Source organism: Xenopus tropicalis, chromosome 7 (genome assembly GCF_000004195.4).
Source record: "Xenopus tropicalis strain Nigerian chromosome 7, UCB_Xtro_10.0, whole genome shotgun sequence".
Taxonomy (NCBI): Eukaryota; Metazoa; Chordata; class Amphibia; order Anura; family Pipidae; genus Xenopus; species Xenopus tropicalis.
Window position 1 is genome coordinate 123,846,686 of NC_030683.2, and position 6,676 is coordinate 123,853,361.

Below are 6,676 nucleotides of genomic sequence, written 5' to 3' on the forward strand. Positions count from 1 at the left end.
ACAAAGCCAGTGGCTGCATAAATATGCAAAATAATCCTCCAATGAGAATCAAAGCTGATGTGAGTAAATCCGGCTCCCTGTTCTCTGTTCCTGCAATTGGAGTTGGGAGCAATAAGCACAGTTTCCCAGCACTGAACAAGTCTGTCCCTTTATCCCCATGTCTGATTCCTGTGCCATATAATGAAGGGGAAAATGCCATCATTATCTCTATATGTAAGATAATATCAAAATGGCTGATATAGTGCTGGGAATCTAATTAGCATTCTCATTGGCCGATGCTCTTGTGTATATAATGTTTTCTTCAACCTCCATAGAGAACTAGGTGGAACCTACAAATGATCCCATTGGCACAGAGACACAGGTGCATCATGGGTACAGGTACATATAAACTAGTGCTGCCCTATTATACACATTGTATTACAGGATATCAACAAAAACAAGCTTTAGCTCAGTATTTAGACATAACTTGTTTACAACAAACTCCCAAATATTCCCATATCCCCATCCCCCAAAATATCAGTTCAGAAGGTAATTGTGGCTTTTTCTAACCAAAACATATTCTGAATTCTCTCCTTCTAAAAATGATTTTCTCTAACACTTGCATTACACTGAGCAAAGCAAAGGCCAGCTGAGCAGACTGGGGGTTCCATACACAGCCTATTTATTATAGTGAGAGCACAAACTCTGAACTGAGTGTCAGTCACTTTGGGAAGGAACATAGTGTTTGTGCAGAGGTTCCCCTGTACATATCATGTTGTTCTGCCTATACACCTACTGGCACAGTTTGGCCTCTCCCCGTGTGTAATGCACACAAACCCCCATGCAACTGCTTCATAAACACTTTGAGAGAAGTTATTGGTCTGTTGTGTGATTGCATACAACAACCTAACACAACCATGTTTTGTATCTAAGCTATGGGGGAGATTGTAAGGTGCATATAGGTCATCATTTCACATACAGAAAAACCTTTACATTAGGAAAATATTGTCACAGATGGGCTGTTTTGTAATAGCAAAGTGACTGAAACTTTTGTCACAGCTTCTGCCTCTGTTTCCAATCTTTGTAACTTATATTTGTTGCACAGCTCAGTATACGGGGGAAAGAAAAGTTACACAATAAGGATTCAGCTAAAGTCTCACCCCAAGCTCAAAGTGCCAGAGTGGGACTGGAGTTTTTTTAGGGAGCAGCCAGACAGGACTGTGATTGGTTGGCTTCTATGCATGTTTAATCTAGTCGATCCCTAAGCTCAGGTCACTGACATCAGCCAAGAGCAGACTGAGCATGTGCAGTAGTTGGGCAAAAGATGGAGAGCTACTGTGGGCATCTTCAGGGGCATGGGGCTTTATTTCTATACAGCGTTGGTGGCTTTGGGCTGGTACAAGGGCTCAAAACACATAGCTAAACATTTCTAGCCATATTCTTTTTTAGACTTTAGTTGTCCTTTATATATGCACCTTACACTCTCCCCCAGGGCTAAGGTACAGATCATTAATAGCTTTAGCACTGAGTTGTTTATTTTTTTTTTATTATATACAACCACACAACATACCAATATCTCTCAAAGTTATTTATGACAACAGTTGCATGGGGGTTTGTGTGCATTACACACGGGGAGAGGCCAAACTGTGCCAGTAGGTGTATAGGCAGAACAACATGATATGTACAGGGGAACCTCTGCACAAACACTATGTTCCTTCCCAAAGTGACTGACACTCAGTTCAGAGTTTGGGTTCTCACTATAATAAATAGGCTGTGTATGGAACCCCCAGTCTGCTCAGCTGACCTTTGCTTTGGTCAGTGTAATGCAAGTGTTAGAGAAAATCATTTGTAGAAGGATAGAGTTCAGACTGTGTTTCAGTTAGAAAAGGCCACAATAATCTCCAGACCTGACATTTTGGGGGATGGAGTCATGATAATAGTTGGGAGTTTGTTGTAAACAAGTTATGTCTAAATACTGAGCTAAAACTTGTTTTATTGATATCCTGTAATAAAATGTATATAATAGGGCAGCACTAGTTTATATGTACCTGTATCTCTGTGCCAATGGGATCATTTTTAGATTCCACCTAGTTCTCTATGGAGGTTGAAGAAAAAATTATATACACAAGAGAATTGACCAATGAGAATGCTAATTAGGGTCCCAGCACTATATCAGCCATTTTGATATTATCTTACATATAGAGATAATGATGGCATTTTCCCGTCATTATATGGCACAGGAATCAGACATGGGGATAAAGGGACAGACTTGTTCAGTGCTGGGAAACTGTGCTTATTGCTCCCAACTCCAATTGCAGGAACAGAGAACAGGGAGCCGGATTTACTCACATCAGCTGGGATTCTCATTGGGGGAGTATTTTGCATATTTATGCAGCCACTGGCTCTGGAGAGCTGGGAAATGTTTCATTAAACAATGGAAAAACTCTAAAACCCACATTACATTACATGGCAACACAGGAACCAGTGCAGTCTGCATATTATGATTCTTATTATTAATCAGCTTCTATGGCAGATATTACCTGATGTGCTGTTTTGATAATTTACTACGTTCCCTAAGCTCCGCCTCCCAACAGCAGCCCAGAGCAAACTGAGCATGTGCAAGCCCTAAATCTTAAAAAGATTGTTTAACAAAGTAATAAGATGGCAGCCCCCTCTGGACAACTTTGAAAGCATAAATCATTACTTTAATTAGGTTTCTCAATCCCTGGGCTTGTGCAGTAAGTTCATAATGTTTATATTTATGTTCATTATACAAAATACAGCATTTCTAATGATTTTCAATTTTAGACTTTAGTTCTCCTTTAAATTTCCCCATTAAAATCAATAAGATAAATCTGATTGGCTATCCAAAGCCCTACCCACTTTATGGCACAATCAGCTTTGCGTCTAAGACAACAGCAAGATGGCTGCCAAAGTACTGGGAATCAGCATTGTAATTGGTCAATTCTCCTCCTGTTACTGGGGGCATAGTGCCCTAAAGGAGCATTTTCTGCACAAAATGGTATTGTTTCCCCCAACCAGAGAGTATGGTCTCTATTGGCTGCACTTCCAGTGGGGTAATCACTATTTGCAAATAGTTATGTGCACACTCTGCCTTCCAGTTACACCCCCAATGCGGCGGCACACAGTTTATAAATGCCCCCCTTTGGTTTTTAGCATTTTAAAAAGATTCAACAAAGCGGGGACAAACCCAACCATTTATTCAAAATCCATCATTGTAGAAACCAATATATTTTATTCAGAAGAAATAAAAAAAAAAAAAACTTACTTTGTTTCATCCACCTGAAGCCGATAGTATATTATATGCGGCACACAGTCACTATGAGGCCGTGTAGAGTTGGCCACATACCAAACCCATTGTTGTGCCATTTACAAGAAATTTAGTTTCATTTCATTAAAAATGAAACGATGTATCAGCATGCCTGTAATTCCTGTGTTAGACATGAACCATCTAATACCTGGTTAAAATACCTAAAGCCACAGGATATTTAAGCTCTAAAGACACAATTAGAAGCATATGGAATAAAGCATTTAAAATAAGAAGGGTATCAAGGTATATCCCTCACATGGAGCACTAACTCCACACAAGCATTCCTCAATGGAGCCAAGTGCTGCTCTTGCTAGGGTAACCTGACTCTCTTACACTCCTGGGGTTTCCTATGACAGAGGAAAACAAAAAGCAGAATGTACAGATAAGTATTCCTGATGCTCTTCAGGGATAGATACTCTTTTTTCTACATGTTAGGGTAAGATATTTTACTTCCTTGTGACAAAATAGTTGCAGTTTTTATATGTGAAATGTAACGTTTTAATCTTGATTACTGTTACTTTATTTTTCTAGCACCTTATGGACTCACTCAGGTTATACAATGTTTCCACCTTATGGACTCACTTAGGCTATACATTGTTTCCACCTTGTTAAGTCACTGAACATAATAATAAAAAAAGATGAAAAAGAAAATAAGGTTAACACTACTTCATACTACTTGGGGATTTTAATTGCACATGATGTTTGATATTTTATATGGAATTCACTGACTGTGACATATACAATGTATATATAGAATTGTACAAATTGCTGTTCTTATACTTTCTATGTAATTTAACACCACTGCTGTTGATGTAAAGATCTACGTAAATTACCAATTAACTTGGGTGTGGTTATTTAATATGTATATATTCACTTTGTCTGCACTGATCTGTATGCTTGATAAAGAGGCTGCTTTGCCTCGAAACGTTGCATCTTTTTCGCAAATAAAGATTCTTTAATAAGGAAATATTTTTCCTCTAGCCCTGAGTGCCATTCTGCTTTTTGTTTTCCTACTGTTTTTTGTGAGGGTGCCAATCCCTCTGGCAGTGTGCACCGGGCGGTCAAACCTGGAGAGCTAGGGTGTGCGGTAAGGCCTCTGTTGTAAGTTTCATATGACAGAACCTGTAACTTTTTAACCCTCATTCATGGGGTCAGTGGTCCCCAACTTTAATAAAGCGTTAGTCCCCTTAGAGCAGGGATTCCCAACCTTTCTTACTCGTTTGCCACAGTCAAATGTAAAAAGACTTGGGGAGCAACACAAGCACCATAAAAGTTCATGGAGGAGCCAAATAAGGGCTGTGATTGGCTATTAGGTGCCTCTATGCACCCTATCAGCTTACAGGGGCTTTATTTGGTAGGAAATCTTGTTTTTATTCAACCTAAACTTGCCCCCAAGTCAGGAATTCAAAAATAACTCTCTGGTTTGGGGGCACTGAGAGCAACATCCAAGGGGTTGGGGAGCAACATGTTGCCCCTGAGCCACTGGTTGGGAATCACTGCTTTAGAGCATAAATCGTCTAACTGGGATGTTATGCTCCAGGCTCCAAAGCAGCAGGACCAGCAAACTACTTGCCTAGCTCTGCCCAGCACATCCACCCCTGGTAACAATCGAAGCCCAAAAAGCATGGATGTTGCAGAGTCCAATATAACACACATGCTATATAGAACATTTTTTTTCCAGGCAGCTGTAGAACTCACTCAGGAACCTTGGCCTTAATAAAGCTGGAATAAAGCTACTTAGGTGTGCCCAGAGTGATTCTCATGTACCCTAAGCCTACCCACTTGATTACTTAGATTGGCTGATAATAATTCTTATGGTCTCCTAATTGGACCCTGATGGCTCATCTAACCACACCAGATCTAGCCTAAAGAACAGGGATTTACAAAGATCAGCTGGGGGATTTCTTGCATTTTAATGGGGATTTGGGGGAAAGTTTCATTGCAATATTGCTTTAAGTATACAACCCTGATGTTGCTGGACTACAGCTCCCAGCATGCCTCACCCTTCATTATATGTTACATTATTCTGGGATTTGTAGTCCGGCAACAGCTGAGTAAGGTTTGGTTGAGCCGTGCTGTGCAGTAGGGTTTAATGTCCGTTTAAACACAAAATTGTGGAGGTCTCCCCCATCCCCCACAACAAGTGAACCCACAACAGTTGGGTATATTGCAGATGTAGAAACAAACACTATCTATTGCCATTTTCCCATTAAAAAATATTAACGGGGGCCTGGATTTAAAGGACAACTAAAGCCTAAAAAAGAATATGGCTAGAAATGTTTAGCTATGAGTTTTGGGCCCTTATACCAGCCCAAAGCCACCAAAGCTCTATAGAAATAAAGATTCATGCCCCTGAAGATGCCCACAGTAGCTCTCCATCTTTTGCCTTGCCCAACTACTGCACATGCTCAGTCTGCTCTTGGCTGATGTCAGTGACCTGAGCTTAGGGATCGACTCACAATATTCTTTTTCCCCTGCCAGCTTGGTCTGGTCACTATTAAACATGCATACTAGCCAACCAATCACAGTCCTGTCTGGCTGCTCTCTTAAAAACTAAAGGCCTTTTGAGCTTGGGGCGAGACTTTAGCTGAATCCTTATTGTGTGACTTTTCTTTCCACCTTGTCATGATCCCAAATACTGAGCTGTGTAACAAATATAAGTTACAAAGGTTGGAAACATAGGGAGAAGCTGTGACAAAAGTTTCAGTCACTTTGCTATTACAAAACAGCCCATCTGGGAATAAACTTTCCCATTGGAAAGGCTTTTCTGTATGTAATACAGTGATATGTATATGCACCTTACACTCTCCCCCATGGGTAAGGTACAGAATATTACTAGCTTTAGCACTGGGGCGGGCGGGCTGGCTGGCTGGTGTTTTTGTTTTTTTTTGCTTTTATACACACAACCACACAACAGACAAACCACATCTTTCAAAGTGTTTATGAAGCAGTTGCATGGGGGTTTGTGTGCATTACACACGGGGAGAGGCCAAACTGTGCCAGTAGGTGTATAGGCAGAACAACATGATATGTACAGGGGAACCTCTGCACAAACACTATGTTCCTTCCCAAAGTGACTGACACTCAGTTCAGAGTTTGGGCTCTCACTATAATAAATAGGCTGTGTATGGAACCCCCAGTCTGCTCATCTGGCCTTTGCTTTGGTCAGTGTAATGTGAGTATAAGAGAAAGTCATTTATAGAAGGATAGAATTCAGAATGTGTTTATATTAGAAAAAGCCCCAATTATCTTCTGAGCTGATATTTTGTGGGATGGGGATATGGGAATATTTGGGAGTCTGTTATAAACAAGTTATGTCTAAATACTGAGCTAAAATTTGTTTTTAGTTATATTTTGTAGCACAAT